Below are 24,535 nucleotides of genomic sequence, written 5' to 3' on the forward strand. Positions count from 1 at the left end.
CAGACGTGAGTCCCTTGCTCACTTTGCCACTGGAATCAAGCAAGCCCAGCTGAAGACGGCTGTAATGCCAGAAACTGGTCCTGGGAAGCTTGATTCCGGTCCAGGGAAGACAGGGCTTGGCAGTTCGGGCTGGACTGTTTCCATGAGGCACAGGGTCAGACTGATTTGCACATAGCCATGTCTGAACTGGGGTGGCGGAGTGAGCTAAAGAACGGTGATGGATTAAACCCAGATCAGTTGACTGGGGGTGAGTGTTTGTATTGTCAACGCTCCGTCCATCATCACCTTTGGTTTTTCTTTGTATCCTGGAATGTTGTCATTACATATGTGCGTGCCCTAGGGTGACCACATGGCTCTGTTTCACTACTTTTCCATTTTTGGACTTTGCTAATACATATTATTAAGTGCGTTGGGTCAAGTGATTTAATTAAAATGAGCCAAGACTACAACTCCCAGAATGCACTGAAATGTAAAACCAAAATCCAGGAATGGAAAAGGACTGTCCTCGGTATCTGGTCATCCTATCTGCGTTGCAGTGTGGGTTTCTTTCTTGGATGTCTCTTTTATAGGCTCAGTCTCGGAAATCCCCACAGGGTATGCAAATAAGCACATGTTGTGCTGATAGTATCTGGTGGTTAATGTTCTCAGGCTGGGCTGCTCCACTTTAGAGCTCGGCACACTCAGCAGCTGTCGAGTCGGTTAAATATTTAAACTTGGCTGTGAGGTCATCACGCCGCCCCATAGACAGGGCTGACACTGTGCTGCCTGGCTGGCGGGGTGGAGGCTCCGCCTCTTAAAGACACAGTGCACCGACCCTCTCCGCCAAATGCTCGCCCAAGACCAGCCACGGGGACACCCGGCAAGACTCAATGGAAACAAAAACACCCTTCAGGGAGACAGCACTCCGCACCTGACAGACAACAAGACGGGGAAAGTGTTCTTGCGGATACTTCTTGCAGGAAACGGTATGAGCCACTTGCACCCGACAAGAAATGGCATACCTCTAAAACAACCTTATTTGATGCCCTAGCAAGATGCGAACAAGTGGCCTGTGGTATAAAAGTGATGTGCAAGCAGCGAATGCAGCCGAGGTAAGTCAGGGGACAGGTACCTATTATCAAGTCCTATAATTATAAACGACAAGAGGTTAAAACGCAGCAAGTATGAAACGCTGCCGCTTGTGATGCATGGGAAACTCACATGTTGATTGATATCATAAAGCAAAGGGTACCAGATGGCTCCACGTCACCAGAGGTACCGGTTTCCTGTCATCTGCTTTTATTTTGCAACCTAATGCATTCTGGGAGCTGTAGTCCTAGTTCGATTCAATTGAACTACATTTTGAGATGACAGTGTTTTGTTGACGGAGAGACTGGACTGGCCAAGTTGTCCCAAGTGGAAGGGATACAACGCTCCGTCCATCATCCCCCTTTGTATCGCCAAGTGGAAGGGAGCCATCTGGTACCCTCACCTGCTGTTGAGCACTATGCAGTGGCATAACAGCCCGCACACCCACCAAGGTGAGGAGGCCCCCCTGAGCTCCATGGGACCCCATCTGGCACTGTGCACGGGCCCCTGGCCTGAGAGCTCCTGACTGGGTTCAGGGGTGTGGGGTGCCCCCTCCATGTACTTTGCGGGGGGGGGGGGAGCTCAAGTTTTGTTAAACCACTGGCACCATGAGCAGGGCCACTGGAATTATGCGGCAGAGGAGTACCAAATTATGCCGCAGGGTTGACTAAATTATGCAGCAAGGAAAGGCACAGTATGCAGCATAATGTGTCATGTATTTTATACTATTCATTATTTTGTCATTTTTACACATGATAATACTGCCTAGGCAAAGTTTAACAAGCAACTACAAAAAAATCAACTAAAACATGACCAGTTAACCTTTGCAAAGGGCCTTCCACTGCGTGTGTACCTCCCATCGCCACATTTAAGTAACGTGATCAATTTGAGCAAGAAACAATTTTTATTTTGTTAAAATCTGCAAATTATGCAGCAGATGAGGGATTATGTGGCAAATCCATAATTTTGCACACAAAAAACACAGCAGCGGAATCGCATCATTCCAGTGGCCCTGACCATAAGTTATAGCTTGAAATGGAAATTTAGAAGTGCAGGTACCTCTTGTCCCTGAGTATCTATTGCTGCTGAGAAGTGCAGGTACTCTCCCATTGAAAGCAGTGGAGCAGTACTGAAAAGTGCCGGTACTACCCGTTCCAAATTAAAGAAGTGCAGGGACTGATGCCTTTATTTATGAAGGCGTGCAACACTTTTACGCCGCCATTGAGTCACTTTTTGTGACACAGCGGCGCCGTAAATAATGCGCCATGTTGCGCCATATTTACAAAGTGACGCATCTAAGTTGATGGGTCACTTTGTAAATGCCTGCACTGCATTATACCTGCAACAGGTATAATGTATACCTGAATGATTCAATAATCACTTTTGCTATTCGGTTTTAGACTGGTGTGTCTATAACTGCAAAGTTTTTAGATCTAGCACTAGCCAAATCTTTATGATTTATTTATATATATATATATATTATTTTTTTTGGTCCCCTTTGGAGTGAGGTCTGATTTCTCACATGTTACATCTAAATCAAGCATTATCCCTTCTTGTTTGGGACTAGGACTCTGATCCAGAGGGACCACCAATTCCTGAAGTGGATATGGAGGTTGCAAACAATAACCTCCTGTGCTTAGCTGTTTGATTGATAAGTACTGGATGTCACTGTGCATCACAAGGTCAAGGTGTCTAATGGGAATACAGTCAGTTTTTCTAAAACATTTCCTGAATAATATGACTGACACTCTCCTAGACAAGAGTAGTGGAGCAGGGAATGATGTGCTGTGGTGACAGAAGTAATCTGCAAGGCGAAGTAAAGATGTGCTACCCTGCTATAGACTTTTTTTTCCCATATACATGCTTTCTTTTTTTCCTTCAAGTTATGGGCCCACTGGAGGTGGCTGGCAGCTGAGTTTAGCTCTGCCAAACGGGGGTACACCTTAGATTTTCTCCCATTCATAAAGTGTAGTAACTACCCACTCTTTCTAGACTGTGAGGTGAATGGTGGGGGTGGTCACGGTGTATAGCTAGGGTTATAGCATACCTGCCAACTCACACGGTGGTGTGACACACAATATCAGCTCCCATCACACGGTCACCCGGAGAGGAGGCGATATCACACTGTGGCAGGGAAACCGAGCTGAAAACCACTGTAAATAGTGGTTTCCAATCTCGTTTTCGAGGGGCTTTGAACTGCCCATGTCCATTGAGTGTGAAAACACCCAAGGACATCGGCACCAGACTCAGCAAGCTTCTTTTTTTTTTGGGTGGGGAGGGAGGAGAGGGCTTGGGGGTGGGGGGGGTTTCAAAAGTGCCTCCTAGGTACTTCTTGGCACAAGGCCCCTCCTCCTTCAAGGCCCCACCCCCTCCTCGCACTGTGAGATTGTTCTTCAGGTTGGCAGGTATGTTATAGGCTGTTTGCAGGGCCACTGGAATTATGTGGCAGTGGAGGACTAAATTATGTGGCAAGAAAAGGCAAATTATGCTGTATAGTGTCGCATATTTTGTGATAGTATTGCTTCATTATTTGGTTATTTGTATACATAGTAACACAGTCTGGGCAATGCTTTCACCTCATTAGTAGCAACCAAATACAGCAATAAGCAACTGAAAGATAGTTAACTAGCCAACCTTGTGAAGGGTCTTCTGCTTCACAGGAACACGTCACAATTTTAATAATTTATTATCCATTTGAGGTAGAAACATTTTGTTTGTTAAAATCTGCAAATTACGCAGCAGGGGATGGATTATGTGGCAAATGTGGTCAATCCTTAATTGTTCAGAAAACGTTGCTGCTGCAGAATTACGTAATTCCCGTGATATGCCTTCTTTCCTGCATCTAGGGTCTCACTTTCTGTTGGGATGAGGGAGCATCCGATGAGCTCCCAGCTGGCCGGCGTTTATTCTTACTCCGTCTTCACACCCGCTTTGTCCCTCTTCATGCCTTGCACACACCCAGACTCCCCGGGTGCAGCAGAGTTACACTGTTTTCCTTTGATTTCCTCGTCTCTCCCTCCCTGTACGTCTGCTCCCCCCTCCAGGCGCTGAGCATTGATGTCTTACTCACGCCACTTACTTGTGCCATTCCTCGCCCTCCCCCCTCCCCTCATAAAGGATCCCTGTGCCTTTAACACTGCAGCAGTCCATTCCCAGTCAGTCCTGGACTCCCTCCAAACTCCAGTTTTAAAAAGCAAAGAAAGAAAAGGACAAGGCGAGGTTTCCCCTCTTCTGTCTGATGGAGGCCAGGCGAGAGGAAGAGCAGGGTGGGATGGGTGTCCATGGCAACCCAGGACCACAGTGGCGGCGAGGGCTGTGGGAGGACAGGCCCAGAAGGGACCAAGAGGATAGATTGTTTAGGGGTTAGAGGAGTCATGAGTTTCATACAGTTATTTATCGGGTATGCTCATTCAAGGTCATGGAATGATGCTATCCTGCAGATGGTGTGTTTTCCGCATAATTATAGCTTTACATCACTTGAAACAGAATCGAAAATCTGCTGTATGATGTGTAAATGATAACACTCAAAAAAAACAAATGTAGTTCAAGTGGATCAAAAGATACTAACAAGTAAAGCACCACACAAGTGGTGCAACTCATTGGCAGACCCTTTGCATAGGTTAACTGTGCACCTTTCAATTGCTGATTGCTTTATTCAAATTAAAATCTAGTATTGGTGAGATTAAACTTCGTCTAAACAACGTTAATGTGCGTTAAAATGGCAAAATAACCGTCACAGAATGTGCTGCATAATTTGCCTTTTCCTGCCACATAATTTAATCCGCCCTGCTGCACAATTCGGCACTTCATTGCTGCAAAATTCCGGTGCTGCATGCCACCTGAGACGGAAAGGACACTGGAGACTGTGTTGCACTGGGCTAGGATATGGCACTTTTTACTTGCCCCCCTGTGTCTATTGTTAAATCATTTTCCACACTGCACTCTGTGTGATGGTGATGTCACTGGCCGTTCTGTACTCTACATACTGTGGGTACTGGGGTGTGCCCAGCAAGATGCCTGTGTGCGTAAATATGCCACTGAGGGGACTTTACATAGACAGACGCCTTTAACCCGTGGGCCGGATGGGGGTTAGGTATTAACCGAGTGTGGTTAGTGCCTCCAATTCCATGTTTTTCATTTGGAAATGGGATGTAGTTCCACGGAATTGCCAAAGTTCCGCGTTTTGCCTTTTACCCCAATACATGTCGACAGGTTTGACCTACCTAACTCTGTCAGAGGAAAATAGTTCTGATGTGCTGATAGTCACACAGCCCAGAATTGCTGCTCCGACTCCTGTTCGCACAGAGTTTAGAATTTAACCCCTACCTTTTAATGTGGGCCTCCGGGGCCTAATTCGTACCCGAGAGTGTCAAAAGCTGAGCTGGACATAGTAGTCTGTGTCTGTCTGCACTGATGTCTCTACCTTGACTTAACACTGCAGCCTGTGTGCACTGAGCTGTCGGTGAATGGCTAGAACACAATCGCCTGCGTGCACTGAGATTTCACCAGCTGGGCTCTGTGCTGCAGCATGTGTGCATGCACTATGGCATGACTGCATGGGCTTTGCATTGCACCCTTCGTGCACTCCACTGTTACAGGTTGGTTGGATTTACACTGGAACCTTGTGCACGGCGGTGGCCCTGACACTCACAGCAGTTGATTGTGAATCCGTGTACACTTGGGGGCAGATTTACAAGTCCCTTGCGCTACTTTTGCGTCACTTTTAACATGGGAAAAGTGACGCAAAAGTGGCGCAATTGGCTTGTAAATCTGCCCCTTGGTGCCTCCGAGTGGGATGCACACTGGGAGTCTGTGTGCACTGGGGGATCACGGGCTGTACTCTGCTTCAGGGGGCTGTGTGCACGGCGGCACAGGCAGGGCTGTATGTGCACTGTAAATCTGTGTGCACTTGGTGTAACTGACTGCGCTGTACACGAAGAGTGCACTCAAGTGTCACTGGCTGTTTTCACTGGGTGGGATTGGCTGTGCTGGACCTTGGGACCCATAGGTACTGTGAGGTCATTATTGAACTGTGCATTGGTTGTATGTGTGCAATGCGGTGTTACTGATTGTTCTGAACATTAGGGGTTGGTGCACTTTAGAGCAGGTTTGCTGGGCTGTTTATGGGGGTCCCTGTACTTTGGTAATAAAGGCTTGTGTTACACTGAGCGTCTTTGTTTTACACTGAAAGTTTGTGCATTGAGGTGTCTGTCTCTTGGAACAGTGCATGATTACTGGGCGGGTGGGTATTACGAGCCACTGGCTGGTTTGCATTGCATGAGCGCTGGTAGCTTTTGTGCACTGGGTGCCACTGGCTGGAGTCCATGAACACTGGAAGCCTTTATGCACAGAGCTGTCTCTGGAGTTCATGAACACATAGTCTGTTCAGGATCACACTGGGAGTCTGAGTGCACTGGAGAGTCACAGGCTGGACTGTACACTGGGAGTCTGTGCACGGGGTGTCACCGGCCCTGACTGGTGTGCATGAACACTGGCGGCCTTTATGCACAGAAGTGTCTGGTGCACAGAGTATGTGCACTGGGAGCCACTGGCTGGAGAGTGTAAACACTGGAAATCCGAGTGCACCGGGGTGTCCCAGGCTGGGCTTTACATCGGGAGTCTGTGCACTGCGAGCCACTGGCCCACTGACTGGAGTGAATAAACACTGTCAGTCTTCATGCACAGAAGTGTCTCTGGAGTGCATGAACACAGAGTCTGTGCACTGGGAGTCACTGAGTGGAGTGCATGAACACAGAGTCTGTGCACTGGGAGTCACTGAGTGGAGTGCATGAACACAGAGTCTGTGCACTGGGAGTCACTGAGTGGAGTGCATGAACACTGGAAGTCTTTATGCACAGAGCTGTATCTGGAGTTCATGAACACAGAGTCTGTGCACTGGAAGCCACTGGCTGGAGAGTGTGAACACTGGGAGTCTGAGTGCACCGGGGTGTCCCAGGCTGGGCTTTACATCGGGAGTCTGTGCACTGCGAGCCACTGGCCCACTGACTGGAGTGAATAAACACTGTCAGTCTTCATGCACAGAAGTGTCTCTGGAGTGCATGAACACAGAGTCTGTGCACTGGGAGTCACTGAGTGGAGTGCATGAACACAGAGTCTGTGCACTGGGAGTCACTGAGTGGAGTGCATGAACACAGAGTCTGTGCACTGGGAGTCACTGAGTGGAGTGCATGAACACTGGAAGTCTTTATGCACAGAGCTGTATCTGGAGTTCATGAACACAGAGTCTGTGCAGGATCACACTGGGAGTCACTGGCTGGAGAGTGTGAACACAGGGAGTCCGAGTGCACCGGGGTGTCCCAGGCTGGGCTTTACATCGGGAGTCTGTGCACTGCGAGTCACTGGCCCACTAACTGGAGTGATTGAACATTGGCAGCCTTCATGCACAGAAGTGTCTTGTGAGTTTAGGAACACCGAGTCTGTGCAGGATCACACTGGGCGTCTGAGTGAACTGGAGAGTCACAGGCTGGACTGTACACTGGGAGTATGTGCACAGGATGTCACGAGCCCAGACTGGAGTGCATGAACACTGGCAGTCTTCATGCACAGAAGTGTCCTTGGTGCACAGAGTCTGTGCACTGGGAGTCAGTGAACGAGCCCAGACTAGAGTACATGAACACTAGCAGTCTTATGCACAGAGCTGTCTCTGGAGATCATGAACACAGAGTCTGCGCAGGATCACACTGGGAGTCTGAGTGCACTGGAGAGTCACAGGCTGGACTGTACACTGGGAGTCAGGGCACAGGGTGTCACAGGCCCAGACTGGGGTGCATGAACACTGGCAGTCTTCATGCACAGAAGTGTCTCTGAAGTTAATAATCACAGAGTCCGTGCAGGATAACACTGGCTGGAGTGTGTTTAAAAACTGGTCAGTCTACTTACAAGGCCTTCTGGAGTACAGAACGCAGTACTCTGCATACTCTTACACATCTTTATGAATTGGCTCGATAACATCTAAAATGGGAATATTCATATATAATTAGTACAAATAAAAAACTGTGCCTTCTTTGCATGTTTACTAATAGGGAGAAATGTCTATGCCGATTCACAAAGGCATCTAACAGTATGCCCAAGAGTGCTCCTATAGTACTTATAAATGCTTTTGTGACTCGCTTCTGGGATGATGTGTTCACGGGGTGCTGCATGTTGGGGTGTACAGGCGAAGTGGGATATTGTCTACGTCGGTATAGTCTTTAACATGAGTAGGATCCCCTTACGTCTTTAACTTGCTTTAAGGACAGAGTTTGCATGGAAAGTCCTAATAATGACATCCGTCTATAGGGAAGGTAAATGTCGGATCAACATTATTGGACCAATATCACCCCAAAGATATCTTTTATCTGGACTAAGCCCCTTCACTTGGATCCGTGTCTTTAAAAGATGCCAACATCAATGTTATGTTATGTTAATTTAATTTTTCTAATGCGCACAGCTAACCAAAAAGAGTTTCCCAGCGCAGACCCTGAAAGAAACTCTGAAAACCTAGATTACAATTATTGATTGAATAACCAAGTTTTTAATTGATTACGAAATTTGGAGTACAATCTCTCTTTACGCATCACATCCAGTAGAGAGTTCCACAAAGTTTGACCAAGGTAAGAGAAGAAGCGACCACCCATTCTCACCAATTTAATCCTGGGAATTTCACATTTTTCTTCAGTAGATGAACGTAACAGACGAGAGGGTTGATAGGGACATACCAGGTCTTGCAAGTATTTGGGTGCAGAACCATTCTTGATTCTAAACATATAGCACAGGGCTTTGAATTTCAATCAATGACATATTCTCTATCACAGGACAAAATGGAAGTTCCCTGAGAATTCTAGTTAGATGTGGTGGTTGTGTCATTTAAGTACATTTAGTTCGGGTACTGAAGACTTGCGGCAGGTATCTGTGATTGGAGAGCATGAACACTGGACACAGGGGGTTCACAGCTGATCACTGGCTGTGATGTACAGTGGAAGTCTTTGTACACTGGGTTTCACTTGCTGGTCTGTACAGTGGAAGTCTGTGCTCTGTGTGTCGCTGGCTTTACACGGCTGGCTGGAGTCTTTGAGCATTGGAATCTGTGTGCACCTAGGTGTGTCTGGCTGGAATGCATGAATCATCTGGGTCTGTGTGCACAAGGTGTCACTGACTGCAGTGCATGAACACTAGTAGTCACTGTGCACTGGGGTGTCCCCGCTGGCATTTCATGAGCACCGGGACTTGGCTGGCCTATAAAGTAATCTGGCAGTGCAAGAAGGGATGGTCTGACTGGTTAGTGTCTGAGCTGTGTTTTGGCTTGTTGGCCTGTTTCATGATCTGGGGCGGTATTTAACGTTCATTTCTCTAATATTGCCACAAACATTTCCTACAGAAAGCACGAATATCCTGTAAACCACTTACAAAGCAAATGTGGGTCACATTTTATGGTCTGACTTGACAGCACAGCTGTCACCAGATAATCATGTAAATATCCCTAGAGAGGGGATTTGGCTCCTCCCACATGTTGGGAGCCCTGAGTACATATTTTGATTGGGCAGAAGATGTGTGCTTCCACAAAATAATACATTTTATTTATCCAGGTATCTGAGCTTGAACTTTGGGATACTCGGCTGTAATGCTATTAAAGGGTCTTAGATTGCTAAATAATTGATGGTGTTTTGCTCTGGCTGCAGCACAGATGGGAAGAGGCCAGTCATTAACCTACATGGAAGGTCAGCTCTGGCTTGAAAGTGCAACTGTCGTCTGACCTTTAACTTCAACCAATATTATTTTATGGTTGGGCGCTTCCACACAAATACATGTCTAGTCCCATGTTATTTACTTATAATGCTTCACCTTATCATACAACTTTCCTTTCATGCCAGACGAATTGGCATATCCAATGCTTGTTTAGTTATCTGCTTCATTATTGGGAGGTACTTTTCTTTTGGTGACCGGGCCAGGGGCGTAGCTTTCATTGGTGCAGCAGGTGCAGTGGCACCGGAGCCCAGATGCCTGAAGGGCCCACTGAGCCCTACTGGTTGCTGGAGTTTACAATTCACATGACGGGGGCTGCGCGCTTTCTTGCTTGCACTAGGGCCCATGACACACTGACTACGTCCCTTTTTTCTGTCCCTGACCCCCCTGGTGACACTAGGAATCTGTGTGCAGTGGGCTGCTGTCTCTATGCCCGGCGGAGCTTGCACTGCTGAGTGTAGTAGGTGTCACTCGAGGGCAGCGGGAGGAGGGGGCACAGACAGACATCCGCATTCATCGCCTGCTCGGGAGGTTCGCTGTGCGAGGATGGGCCCGCCCGCCTGATTAACCTTGCGCTGAATGGAAGGCATGCCTGCTCCCTGCCTGCTCGCCCCTCCCGCTCAGCTCGAGACGTACAAGAAGACAGCAGAGTCCAGAGCCGCTGGAAGCGGATCTGACGGGAAGGGCTGGCCTGGCACGGACCCAGCAGCTCGGGAGCCTCGTCCAGGACTGGGAGCCTGCGAGAGACGCCCGGGAGAGCATAGACGGCTGAGGGGGGAACTCGCCCCGGGCAGGGATGAAGCGGTAACTGGACCCTGCGACGAGCTCACTGAAGTACGGACTCGGGGAGCTGTGCTGATCTGAGACTGACACCCGGGCCGGAGGAATGCCCGACGCCGGCCGCTAGACTCCAGGCCCCCCAGACATGACTGGACGATTCTCCGGGAGTCTCTTCCCCTGGGGACTGCGGGCCGGCCTCCCCCATCTGTCCTGACCGGGGAGGGTGAACTGATGCCCGGGCTCTGGGCTGGCACAGCCCGGGGCCCCCTGGCTCGCCCGGGAGCAGAGAGGAAACATCCACTGCCCCCCAGCGTGTGATGGGGTGACTGGCATTCCTGGAAGTGCGCTGTGGTGAGAGTCGGCGGCCTGGCTCACGAGTGGGGACTGAGGGTGCAGAGAGAGGCTTAGACCCCCCTGCAGGGGTCCTCGCCGACGCTGCTTCCTATCTGCCCCTCCAAGGAGAAGCCATCAGGTGACACCCACCGGGATCAGCGGGGATTACCTGGTGGCAGAGAAGCACAGTCTGATCCAGGTGAGTCACGCCCCCTCGCCCTGCACCACGTCATCCTCACCCCCACCCCTTTACTTAATCCTTGTCCGCCTTTCTTTGCTCAGCTGTACTCCCCCCTCCTTCCTTTACCCCTCCTGCTGCGCCCTGCCTGCTCCTCCTCTGAACCCTGCATTCCTTATCTCGTGTTTGGAAGTTGACTAAAGAGGGGGGAGCGGGGGTGGAAGAGGCTGCTATGATGTCTGCTTTGCTTAGAGTTCAGTAGGGAACACGCGTTGCTGCTGGGGTCCAGATGCGAGTGAGTGACGAGTGAGGGCCCCGCAGCACGCCCAGCCCAGGTGAGTGACTGTGGCCTGTGTCTGCCACGCCCCGGCTGTGAGTGCAGGGTCACCCCTGTCTGTGTGAGTGAGTGAGTGAGTGGTCCCAATCTATTCAGTACTCCAGCACAGAGCTGGCCCGTGCAATCAACATTAAAGGGATGAACGAATCCCTCAGGGTTAAACCAGAGGAGATCACGAATGGTTAACCCCTTAGTAGCTGGGTTCCGGGGCAGAGTTATCAGTTCCAGCAAGATACGACCTGGGCCAAGGCGACTTCCTGGGGGTGTTATGATCATGGTGCTTTACACAGTGGAACCATTAGTGGGTTATTATAATGCGTCTTGAACACATATCCCGCAGAGTCTGACGCACACTCTGTCGGTGTTCAGGTTAGTGTGCTCGAGTGTGCCTTGCACCACTGCTGTCTGCCAGCAATGGGAGCTTGCACTGGTTGGTGCCCCTGTATGGCAGTAGGTTGCTTCAGTGCTCTCTACTTGTGCAGTGTGTATTTGCGCGTGGCACTGTATACACTTTTTTTGCTTATGAGGAGTGAAGCGTGCTTTGGGTGGTACCTGTGCGCGGCGGATGCTTACATCATTGCAGCCTTTGCCCTGCCGGTTCTGGTTTTGAATTGACGAGAGTATTCTACCTGCATTGCCGGTGCCCGTTGAGTGTGTGAGTGAAAGAAAGAAGTATGCACTGCTCTTCTTCTGCGTTGTACCCGTGACCTTTTGCCTGACATTTTGTGCACCTTCCATCATCTGTGAGGCAGGGGCGGCTGGTGACATTTGAAAGTGGTGGGGCGTAAACTAATTTGCATATTGCAGCGAGCGTAGCGAGCGAGCCCGAACCACCTTGCATCCATCCATACATCATTCATGCATCCACCCATCCATCCATCCATCCACCCACCCACCCATCCACCAATTCTGCATTCATCCTGCATCCATCATTCATTCATGCATCCACCCATCCATCCAGCATCCATCATTCATTCAAACATTCACCCATCCATCCATCATTCATTCATGCATCCACCCATCCATCCATCCATCCACCCATCCATCCACCCATCCATCCTGCATCCATCTTTCATTCATGCATCCATCCATCCATCCACCCATCCATCCTGCATCCATCCATCCATCATTCATTCATGCATCCATCCACCCATCCATCATCCATCCTGCATCCATTCATGTGTCCACCCATCCATCCACCCATCCTGCATCCATCATTCATTCATGCACCCATCCATCCACCCTGCATCCATCATTCATTCATCCACCCATCCATCCACCCATCATTCATTCATGCATCCATCCACCCACCCATCCATTCCTGCATCCATTCCTGCATCCATTCATGCATCCACCCATCCATCCATCCATCCATCCATCCTGCATCCATCATTCATTCATGCACCCATCCATCCTGCATCCATCCTGCATCCATCATTCATTCAGCCACCCATCCTGCATCCATCATTCATTCATGCATCCACCCATCCATTCATCCACCCATCCACCCATCATTCATCCTGCATCCATTCATGTGTCCACCCATCCATCCACCCATCCTGCATCCATCATTCATGCATCCATCCACCCATCCATCCTGCATCCATCATTCATTCATCCACCCATCCATCCACCCATCCAGCATCCATCATTCATTCATTCATGCATCCATCCATCCACCCATCCATCATCCATCCTGCATCCATTCCTGCATCCACCCATCCATCCATCCATCATTCATTCATGCACCCATCCATCCACCCTGCATCCATCCTGCATCCATCATCCATCCATCCACCCATTCTGCATCCATCATTCATTCATGCACCCATCCATCCACCCTGCATCCATCCTGCATCCATTCATCTACCCATCCACCCATCCTGCATCCATCCTGCATCCATCATTCATTCATGCATCCACCCATCCATTCACCCATCATTCATCCTGCATCCATTCATGCATCCACCCATCCTGCATCCATCATTCATGTATTTTTATGACCATATAACTTAGCACACAGCTTGTCAGTGTTTAATACCAGTCTCGAACCTTGTACTCCAGCACCAATGATACATGATTAATATTAATTGTTTTTAAAAACATGTATTTATTCAACACCAATTTCACACCTTAGTCGGAACATCATTTTTATTTGTTTTTTAAAATATCTATTTATTTAACACCAAAGTAAGTCATGTATACATTTTTATGGTTCGATAAGAGGCTCGAACCTGGTTTCCCAGAACCAAAGTCGGCCGTGCTATCCGTCAGGGGTTATGTAACCGGGCTATGTAGTGACCAGCCAATCCTGCGCCCGGATTGGCTGGGGGGCACCATGACTCCTCGCCCAGTCGCCCTGTGTAACCCTGGGGGCTGCGGCCCGCCCCCTGGTCCTCTCTCTAAGGGGGAAATCACAAGAAAACGATCTGCGCATGCGCGGGCATGTTTGTGCCCAAAAATACACTTGCGCAGCTGCAGCAGCCCGATCCTCCCCCCCCCCCCCCCCTTGCGCACTCCGGGAAGGTCGGGTGTCTCCCGGTTTTCCCGGGCGGCAGATAGCGCGATTTTTTAAAATAATTGTGTTTGGCTTCCAGTGACGACGTGGTGGGTCCATGGGGCTTAGTGGGGCTTCGCCCCTACGCCCCAATGGACGCACCGCGCCTGCTGTGAGGTGCGGAAGCTTGCAATAGGTGTATCCGCTGTGTAACAGAAGCTCGCGCTGTTGCACAGTGCGCATTGATTGCGTGTCGCGCGCCCGCTGGAGTCCGCTCAGGTGCAGCTTCGTGATGATGTCCACGTGCGCGAGGCTCGCGCTGCCTCCGACTGCCTGTGCTGACGCTGAAGTGCTCTTTGCGCGCAGGAAGCGGCTCCTCTGCTGTCGGCGCCCTCTGGGTATTTTTGGAGCGAGACAAAGAGGGCGCAGCAGCAGGTGCTGTCTGCAGATTCGGAATGGGTGTGGTTGGTGAGGGCGGGGTGGGGGTTAGTCAGTCAGTGCGTCGCTGCTCCCCATCCGTGTGCTGCATTGGCTGTCTCCCCACCAAGCTCCATTGTAAGTGTTAATTTGTTTGCACCTCTTAGGATCGCCTTCGGCTATGTAAATATGTGGCAAATAACAGGGACTCTTCCTGCAACAAAATCTCTCTCTCTCGCTCCTCTTTCTGTCTTTCTTTCTTTCTCTCTATCTCTCTCTCTCTCTTTCGCTCTCTCTCTCTCCCTCTCTCTTTCTCTCGCTCTCTTTCTTTCTTTCTCCCTCTCACACACTCTCTCCTCTCCTTTCTTTATTTCTCTCTCTCTCCCCTTTCTTTCTCTCTCTTTTTCTCTCCCTCTCTTTTTCTCTCCCTCTCTCTTTCTCTCTCTCTCTCTCTCTCTCATATCTTTCTGTCTCTCTCTCGCTCTTTCTTTCTCTCTTTCTCTCTCTCTCACTCTCCTCTCTCTCCTTTCTTTATTTCTCTCTCTCTCTCTCCCTTTCTTTCGCTCTCTCTTTTTCTCTCCCTCTCTCTCTCTCTCTCTCTCTCTCTCTCTCTCTCTCTCTCTCCTCTATCTCTCTCGTGTTTTCAGATAGTGTCATCCTGCACGTGTCTTTCACGATGCTCTGATGTCCCTCGCTGTTAGTCACAGCCACCCCCATCATTTCTTTGACATCTTTTGTATCCAGGCTTGTCTACTGACAGCTGTACTTGTTGATTGCCATGACAAGCAGCCCGACTAGATTCATCTGTTTGTGTTGGAAGCTTGACCTGCCTGACCCTTTGCGGTGCCTCTTCTCTATATAAAGGGCCTAAATCGCAATTTTTTGCTTTATCTGTATTTGCATGATGCTAAACCATACCTTTTCTTTTTTTTTCACAACTAGTTTATTGGTGAAGATGAGCATATGAAATATAGTGGCAGCCCACAGTCAGGACTACACCACCAAACATTACGATACAATCACAGCACTTAGCCAAGCGTCCAAGCAAGAAGATGATGCAATTAAGGATACCGGAAAACAGTCACCCCACCTTCACCTTATATTGCTACCTACCCACCCAACTCCCCGATCCCACCCGGAACCCACCCGAACCCCATGCATGTGTGTACTAACCGTAACGATGTAAGATAATGACGTGGGTAATGTGCGTGGACATGGGCCCTGCCCGCCAGTACGGGGCTAGAGGTCCTCCTCAGGCTCCACTGGAGGGTCCAGTGTTAGATCTCTATAGTCTGCCCACCTCTTCCAAATCTTAAAGTGTTTGCGGGGGCATCCTCGCGCCTCAAATATAGGTCTCTCCAGGCCCATACAGAAGTCCATACCAGCCTTCCATGCAGTCAGGGGGGGGGGGCGCACATTCTTCCACGCTCGGGCCAGGTCCCTTTTGGCCACCACCAGCCCCAGTAGGAGTAGGTGCCGCTTATAAATATTGCCACCAACCCCTTCCAGGACGTGCAACAGACCCAGACGGTGAGTACGGGGGAGGGTCCAGCCCAACACCTCAGACAGACAGCCCCAAACACCCCTCCAGAAGCCAACCAGCCTAGGGCACGACCACAGCGTATGAAGTAGCGTACCCACCTCAGCCCCACACCGCAGACATTCCGGGGACCCAATCAGGCCCGCCTTCCACAGACGCTCTCGGGTATAGTATGCCCTATGGAGAATCTTGAATTGGATGAGTCGGAATCGCATTGCGATAGCCGCCCCCCTCGGGGATTCCAAGGCCTCTCGCCAGTCGTCTTCGTCCAAGGGGCCGAGGTCAACTTCCCAAGTCGCCTGCAGTGAGAGAAGAGTAGGGGAGCAGTGGGTGACCATGGTTTGATAAATGCGCGATACTTTTTTGTCCCCAAGATCACCCATGAAGACCTTCGCCTCGATCGGGCTAAAGTCAGGGAGTGAGTCAAGGTTGGCAATGCTGGGCATCAGTGCATGTCGGAACTGAAGGTACCGGAAAAATTGAGATTGGGGCATATCAAATTCGGCACTAAGGGCCTGAAAGGATTTGAGCGACGTACCAGACATCACTTGACCTAGCTGCGAGATACCTATCGCATCCCAGCCATCGAAGCCTGGCAATTTAGAGAGTTAAACCATACCTTTTCTGTGCTGCAGATGTTAGCAAGCGTATGACAGGATACATTCTTGTGGGAATTTCGCGTTTCCACTTGCTTGCAAGAGAACTGCAGGCTAGCAGATCAAGGTATTGTTCGTACAGTTTCTCAATTCACGTGATACCACAGAGCATGCTGCCGATGGAGTTATCTAATTTCACAGTTAACAGAAACAGAAATTAGTCGACATACAGGTAACAAAGTATTTGGGGTTTACACAAGATATTCACTCCTGTAAAAAGAACGTTGCACACGGCTGATTTTCTGTGGAGAGATATTGGAATTCTTTCTATTGAAACTTACAAATGTCATCAACATTTTAGTGTGGATACCTCTTTGTGTTTAGAGTATATACACTGTTGCTCCTCTCAGGACGGTTACAGGCTTATTTCTATACTGTCCAAGCGCTTTACACAGGTCTGCCATGTATCACTGTTACAACAAACAAATGATGGATGGAATGCTGACAATGCAAACATTCTACCCCAGTCAAAAGATCCGAGTTAAATCCATCGTTCTTTTGCCCACTACGCCACCCCACTGGAGATCAAGCTATCCTGGCTGATGAGGGCTGAAAGCCCGATAACCGGTCCTAGGATGCTTGTTTCAAGTACAGGGAGGAGCTGGCCTGGCAGTTTGGGCTGGACTGTTATCATTGGGCACAGGGTCAAGACTGATTTGCATATAGCTGGGTCCAAACTGGAATGGCATGGTGAGCAAAAAACGATGGATTTAGGCCCAGATCTCTGTACTGGGGTGAATATATGACATTGTTCTGCATTCTGTCCATCAATTGTTCTTTTTGCATTTGTCACCCTGAGTGGGACGGGTATGCTCAGACTTGGGTTCTGTGCTCTCCATGCCACTGGAGTCAAGCTATCCTGGCTAATGAGGACTGAAAGCCCGAAACCGGTCCAAGGATGCTTTTTTCCAGTCGAGGGACGAACTGGCCTGGCAGTTCGGGCTGGACTGTTCCCATTGGGCACAGGATCAAGACTGATTTGCATATGGTTGGGTCCAAACTGGAATGGCATGGTGAGCAAAAAACGATGGATTTAGGCCCAGATCTCTGTACTGGGGTGAATGTATGACATTGTTCTGCATTCTGTCCATCAATTGTTCTTTTTGCCATATATCTCTAGCACAAGAAACCTTGGCAAAGCCAATAGTTGTGAAATCAGTTTGCCTACTCATATAAACATTGTAATTCTCAAAAGCTTTTGACGTGCTGCATACACAAATCCTGTTTATCACATTAAAGTCTGGCCTATAAGCTTAGCCAGTGATGAGAAAAAGTAGAAAAAAAGGATTGCTTTCAGTATAGAATGCCTCTAGGAAACACAGAATTGAACTTGACCAATAACATGATAATTGAGTGTACTTTCCTGATGTAAAATAGTACCATATGTATTGTGATGGCAGCCCTTCCTGCAAGGCAGAATAATCCACTAATAGCAACAGACAAGAGAGTAAAACTCCTTCGGTAGAGCTAAAGCCTACTCTATAGTTTAAAGAACTGATAACCATGCATTGTAGTGTATTGTAACATTTACATAATGCCTGTACTTATTTTGAACCAGTAGTTGTATATGGGGCCCGCCGGCACACATTATTTGGGACTGGCACCTATTTTTTCTCAACAAACTGATCCAGAGCAAAAGAGAGAAAAACATTATGGGAGAAAGAAAGAGGAAGGAAAAGATGGAAACAAACGGTGACAAAGGAAGAAAGCAGGGATGAAAAAGAACCTTCAAGAGTGAGATACATAGGCAGGGAGTGTCTGGTGCAGGGGCGGCTCCTCCACTGTGGCAGAGGATAGCGTAGGAGCGTCGCACTGCTTTCTCGCAGTGCAAGAAGCCAAAACATAACATGGTAATAGCTTTTATTTATTACCATTTTATGTTTGCTTTGCAGACAAGCAAGGCTGCTCTGCTGTCCAAGCAGGGCAGGGAAGGAGTGGTTTACCCACTCCTGAGTGCGCACAGACTGTTTGGTTGGCCCTCTTGGGCCGGCCAAACCAGTCATGTGCACTATGCCCTTCTCCATGCATGCCACCGAAATGCGCGTCGACCGAATGTTCAGATTCTGATAGACATATGTAACACACTTGGTCGTGGAGATTTTGTAATCTTTAGTCTCCCCTTTTCTCAGATCCATATCTATGTGAATGCTGTATGAGTCCGTACGATTAAGTATGTTTGGGTTTTGTATTTTGTGTTTTAGACATATCCAAATGTTTGTTTTCCGGGGGTTACTTGTTCAACAGTACATTGTATGTATTCCTGAATCTATTGTGGGAGCACTGTTGATCTTTTCATATATAAAAAGTTTTAAAAAAACGAGAAACAAGAAAATATATGAATTTACGTTTGATACATATATGAAAAACGTATAAAGAAGTTAAATAAATTGTGATGATTAAATCTATTTTGCTAGTTTTGTTTATATGTTTATATTTCTGTCAAGTCCATGTTGAATTCAGGTCTTTTATGATAAAAAAGAAATATAGGTTTTGAGGGAGCCTTTCATTGTATGCTATCTGGCACCTTGACCTTCGATAGAACAGGCCCAGGCTTCTAAACAAAACTTTGGGCCCCAGCACTTATTTTTCCACAAGTTTAACACTGCAATTCGTTTACTGCCAATTTACGGGTTGCTACAGTGCTTTAGTATACATCTGCACAGTCTAGGTATATCTAAAACTGCATGTTTTTGTGGGTTTTATTGTGCTAACCAAAAACTGTATGCTAAACGTTCAACTGAATATATAAACTTCTTGCTTGCCTACATCAAATATAATCTGTAGTATAACAACCTGCCGGTAGAAAAAAGTTTTCCTATTCACAGGCAGAAAACGTATATTTCATTCACTAGAGGTGGAACTGGGGCAGCACTAGAACTTCTCACATTAAGTACAGGACAGCAAGAGCATCTCTCTGGGGAATGTGGCAGTAGGGGCTCCAAGTATTACAACAGATTTTAAAATGGCCATGTGAGGATACAAAGTCCCAGTCAAGGTTGCACAAGGTGAAACAAAATTGCCATGAAATGTATCCCTCGTTGTTACTATGTATCTCTGAAGGAGTACCTCGCAGTTAGGAATACAGCACCAGAAAACCGAATCTGGTCTATAGTTCTTTCTTTCCTCCTGCGTTCAGGTTTTTCTGGTGCTCACTGCTCCCTGTCAGTCTGGACCAACACATGGATTTGTAGAGGCGCCAGACACCAAGCATTGCCTCAGACAAAAAAAACATTCCTGTTACAGTTTTGTAACTTCATTCAGGAGCCCTGGATCACGTCCTCTCGTGATTATGGCTAGATGGCTTTGGGTCCCTCTCTCGATTCTTGTCACTTCCAGGCAGGCTTTTTCTGCGCCCAAGGTTCCCTCCATTGGTGGCTCTTTGGCATCAAAAGTGGGTTAGGGATGCAGGAGAAGGGGACCTGGATGTTCACAACGATGGACACCTGCTGTTAGTGAATACTCTATATGATACAATGAATATTGATTGATGCAGCTCAACCCACGTGGAAGTGACCATATGTTGCGTGTTGGGCCCTAGTGTGTCTCAACACACTTGTGTGGCACACGGATGGTTGGGGCCACAGATGCCAGTTCAATGTAGAAATGATTTGCGTGCAGAGGAGGAGGCCTACTGGCGTCTCTGGGACATTGGTGCAAGAGACTATGTAAGTCAGGGTCCCTGGTCAGGCTGCTCACTTGCACTTACTTGTCATTGTCATGTCTGCTACTTCATCACGGCTGGTCCTAGTGTGATGGACAGCTCAACAGTCTCAGAAGGGCTGACAAGGCGGTCATAGGATGATCTTTTCTCTCTTGGGTGCCCCCAGGGCCAGGATAAGCTCTGCAGACATGCAGGCAGGCATTGAGGTGAGAGGCAGAACCTCTCCTTCCAACTGGAGAGGAACAAGGTGCACAAAGCTGAGCTCCACCTCCAGCTAGCACTATTCGGCCCACATAGGCCATCATGTTGTGACTCTTCTGTGCTGGCTGCCCTTCAGTTCAGGTTGCTGACCACCCATTCTGCTTCCTGTGAACGAGTAGCTTTAAAATCCAAGCACCCAATATATTAGGAAAAGTACTTTAAGCCCTTTCCCAAGCCAACATGGGTGATTTTGGCTTAGCGGTAAGACGTGAATTCCAGCCCAAAGCCAGACCTCAGAAAAACTGCTGCTGTAAGACGTTCATGGCTAGGCTTTAAGTAGGGAGCCACAATACTGGAGTCTTGCATTCCTCGATTGGTTATCAAAGCCATACATGATTGCATTATTACCGCATACGCTGGAACAAAGGAAAGGTCCACGTAAGAGACGGAATGTTTTTTGTTCGTGAGGGTGAGGGTGGTCATTAGTCCTCCCCGAAGGGCTAAAATAATAAAAGGCTGCATTCAGTACTCGATAGAGTGTCCTTAATGAGGCCGGCACTCTATATCCAGTCTAGGACAATTACTCACTCAAAGATAAAGCAGGAGGACACGTTTGGTGTCCACAGTCCAGCTGTCGCCTGCAGTCTAGGGCTGCATAGGGAGGTCAATAGAAGGGTATAGTTTCTGGGACTCAAAGACCATTGAAAAAGAGAGTGAACAGGATGTGTCCGGTATAAAGGGAGCATTCTAAGGGTGGGACAAGTTTTCTATTTAATTGACTTTTCTCCTTGCATCTTTCAGGCCTGCCACAGATTCTGAATTTCAGAGGCGGAGCCCTCCTACAGCGAGCAGGCTGCATGAAACAGTGAGTACACAACTGCACTATTATTCACATCAGAAGCAGTGACCACCTCAACCTCAGTGCTCCCAGTGTGGTCCAGCTGTGCCAGAACCATCCAATGCTGTGAAAAAAGTGATCATGATAAGGGGACCAGGTCATATAAGATGAGAGAGCACAGGGGTGACATTGAATGAGGAAATCAAACAATGAGAGCGGGTGAGGGGGGACTGCAGTGAGCATGAAGATTCCAGTGAAGGAACAGTGTAAAGAGACAGGGTCAGGTTAGAGATTTCAAGGAGGGAACAGTATAAATAAGTGACTTTGTGGAGGTAATAGAGTAAAGAGATGGGGTCAAGACGGAAATGAGGTAAGGAGGACACAAATGTGAGGTTACAGTGCAATGAGAGAGCGGCGAGTTGAATATTGCAGTGAGGGAATAGAGCAGTGGTTCCCAAACTGTGCGCCGTGTCTCCCTGGGGAGCTGTGAAACCTAGCCAGGGGAGCCACACACCAAGCACTTTAATGCATTTAATGTTGAAGAGGTTGTTGGCTTCAGTTAAACTAATTGGACTTAAACACATGATGTCGATGATTTGTAAGTGACATGCCTAAAGCTGTAAACGTAGTGCTTAATTGATGGCATGTCGAGGGAGATGACCTCCATGTTTCACTGGATCCCCACGTTCCAACACTCCCAAAGCAAGCGGAAGATGCCTGATTTATTTTTTTACACTCGTTAATAGTTTCGTTTTTTTCCCAAATGCATTTTACACCAAGGCAAGTTATCAGGAAAACACAGTTGTCCTGTCTTTTAAACACACTAAGTATTAATAAGTATTGACATTTGTACTTGAATCATGTGTACTTCCAGTGCACATTTCTTTCAGTAAAAATTTCCAGACAGGCCTGCTCTCTCCATGAACACGGGGAAGTAAAACACCATATATGGCATAAAGCCAACATTTGGAAGAAGGAAAGAGGGACGTTTAAAAAAATCAAAACTCAGAGGAAGTAATTTTACGTGCATTGATTTGGAGGCAATTTTAGGGAGGAGACAGCAAAAATAAAGCTGTATGTGTTTAAAAAATCTTGAATCACCTTGCTCAGACAGGTGTGTTGGCAAGTAGGATACGGGTAGAAATGGAAGTGCATGTAAATATTCTTCAAGCCCACAAACACTTTGGCAATGGGGGCTACATCCATAGGGGTGCTATCTAGCCCTGTAAGTGGGATAAAAAAGTTTGAGAAGGTACTCTAAAAAAGCCATGAGCAAAGAAGTGTAACTAGGAATATTTTATTAGAGGCGCCGCCTTAGTAATATGAAACACCCTGCGTATATGCAAAGAGAAAAAGAGGGTGATGGGTCCCTAATCCCTTACTGGCCATATAATATTGAGCAAATATATTTTTGGTACTTGTCCTGGACAGGGGTAAACCCCTAACCCCCTAATCGTACGAGAGTTCCAAGAGAGTTGTCTGGACAAGTCAGAGTAGTCATAGTATTCAGAACGAATTCCAATACGCTGGTTTCATGGTGATAATTCTTTATATATAGGTGTTGTAACTCATTAAAAAAAAAAATTTTCATGGCCATCCGGCCTGGGGCTTCCTCAGGGCGTTCCAGTTCTCATAAGGGCTTGTGTCTCCCTTGCAGGGTTGGCTTGGGATTCAAAATCGGCCCGGGCATGCTAAAAATAATTGGCCCACATTTGCATATTGCCTTTTCACACAACACTGCTACAGAGAAATTTTATTTTTAAAAAAATGGGGGGGAGAGACAAAAAATGCTTGGCTTCGTTTACACTGCTTACTGAAAACAAGTGAGGCCACTCCTGCTCAGGTCCCCTGCCCTGCTAGGTGTGCATACAATAATGGGCCGGCCCTGCGAGAGAAAGAAAGTGACACCTCTGTCTGTTGCTAAACGTGAGGTAATGAGTGCCCATCTGCCTCCAGAAAGGCCACTCGGACACCCACTGGGCCGCTGACTGTATCCGAACAACAGCGACACCGTCAAAATCTGCCCCCCCTCCCCTCCGCCCAGACTGCACCAAAAAGGCAGCCCACAGTTGGAACTCTGCACCGGCCCCTCGGGCATTGCCAGACTTACCAATCCAACGTTGCTACCTTGAGATAATGGATATCCTTATTGGTCCTGGGTCGATCTATAAAGTCTTGGGCATAATTCCCACCATCAAGTCTTCGGTATAGAGTTACGTCTGCTTAACTCTATACCGAAGATGTGATGGTGGGAATTATGCCCAATCCTTTATAGATTGACCCAGGATCAATAAGGCTATCCATTCTCTCAAGGGAGACACAAGCCCTTATGAGAACCGCAATGCCCTGAGGAAGCCCCAGGCCGGATGGCCATGTAAAGGGGCGAAACACGTGTTGGCTGTTAATTACCCATTTGCAAACCAACTCAGAATTTTTTAATGAGTTACAACACCTATATATAAAGAATTATCACCATGAAACCAGCGTATTGGAATTTGTTCTGAATACTACGACTACTCTTACTTGTCCAGACAACTCTCTTGGTATATGAATATAATACTTTCACCAGCTTTATCCCAATTACTTTCAGGGAGAAAAATGCAAGTACTCCCCAGGCCGGGCTTACATCTAGCCCAGCCTTAAAAAAGAAAGTAACAGTGGAGAGCCACAGGCAATGACCAATGGGTCAAGGGAGGCTCGGGTCAAAACATTTCGGGAACCACTGGGATAGAGGGAAGAGTTGACAGAGAACAAAAATGTCAAAGAGAGTAAAATGTTTTGAGAGAGATTGCACTGACAGAAAGGTGTAAGAGAGTGAGTGAGGACGGGGCCTGGAATGAGGGAATGGTGTGAAACAACAGCGTGCAAATGATTACATTGAAGGAATAGTGTAAAGAGACAGGGAGAGAAAAAGAATACAAGAGGGAGCAGTCCAAAGAGACAAGGCACGGATGAAAATGTAATGAAGCAGACGGTGATCAGCGAAAAGATTATTTCGGAGGTTGATGCGACAGAATAGTGTAAAGAGACAGGATAGGGGGGGAACAGTGTAAAGAGACGGGGTCAGAAGCGAGATTACAATGACGGAATCGTGCAAGGAAACAGTCATGGTAGAAATTGCAGTGAGGGAATAGGAACAAGAGCCAGACAACGGTAGGACGGAGGTAGGACTGAGGGAGTATATTAAGACACAGGCGGAGCATGGGTATTGCAGTGAGGGAGCTGTATAAAGAGACAGGTGGAGGATGGGTAATGCAGTGGGGGAGCTGTATACAGATGCAGGTGGA

The 24,535-nt window shown here is 48.0% G+C and overlaps 1 protein-coding gene across 4 annotated transcripts in view; it reads left to right on the top strand.

Annotated features, from left to right (window-relative positions):
* The first annotated feature begins 814 nt into the window (after positions 1-814).
* The window catches only part of GAS2L1 (growth arrest specific 2 like 1), a 244,743-nt gene continuing 221,022 nt past the window's right edge, over positions 815-24,535 (top strand). Inside the window, exons 1-2 of one of the 4 annotated variants that reach the window (XM_078667178.1) lie at positions 815-1,091; positions 21,212-21,275. The gene's annotated coding sequence lies outside the window, so the exon portion shown is untranslated. Of the gene's footprint in view, positions 1,092-10,321; positions 11,123-21,211; positions 21,276-24,535 lie in introns of those variants that run through there. The other 3 variants (XM_078667179.1, XM_078667177.1, XM_078667180.1) reach the window with 3 other exon arrangements.

This window comes from Lissotriton helveticus, chromosome 11 (genome assembly GCF_964261635.1).
Source record: "Lissotriton helveticus chromosome 11, aLisHel1.1, whole genome shotgun sequence".
In the NCBI taxonomy this organism is placed as follows: domain Eukaryota; kingdom Metazoa; phylum Chordata; class Amphibia; order Caudata; family Salamandridae; genus Lissotriton; species Lissotriton helveticus.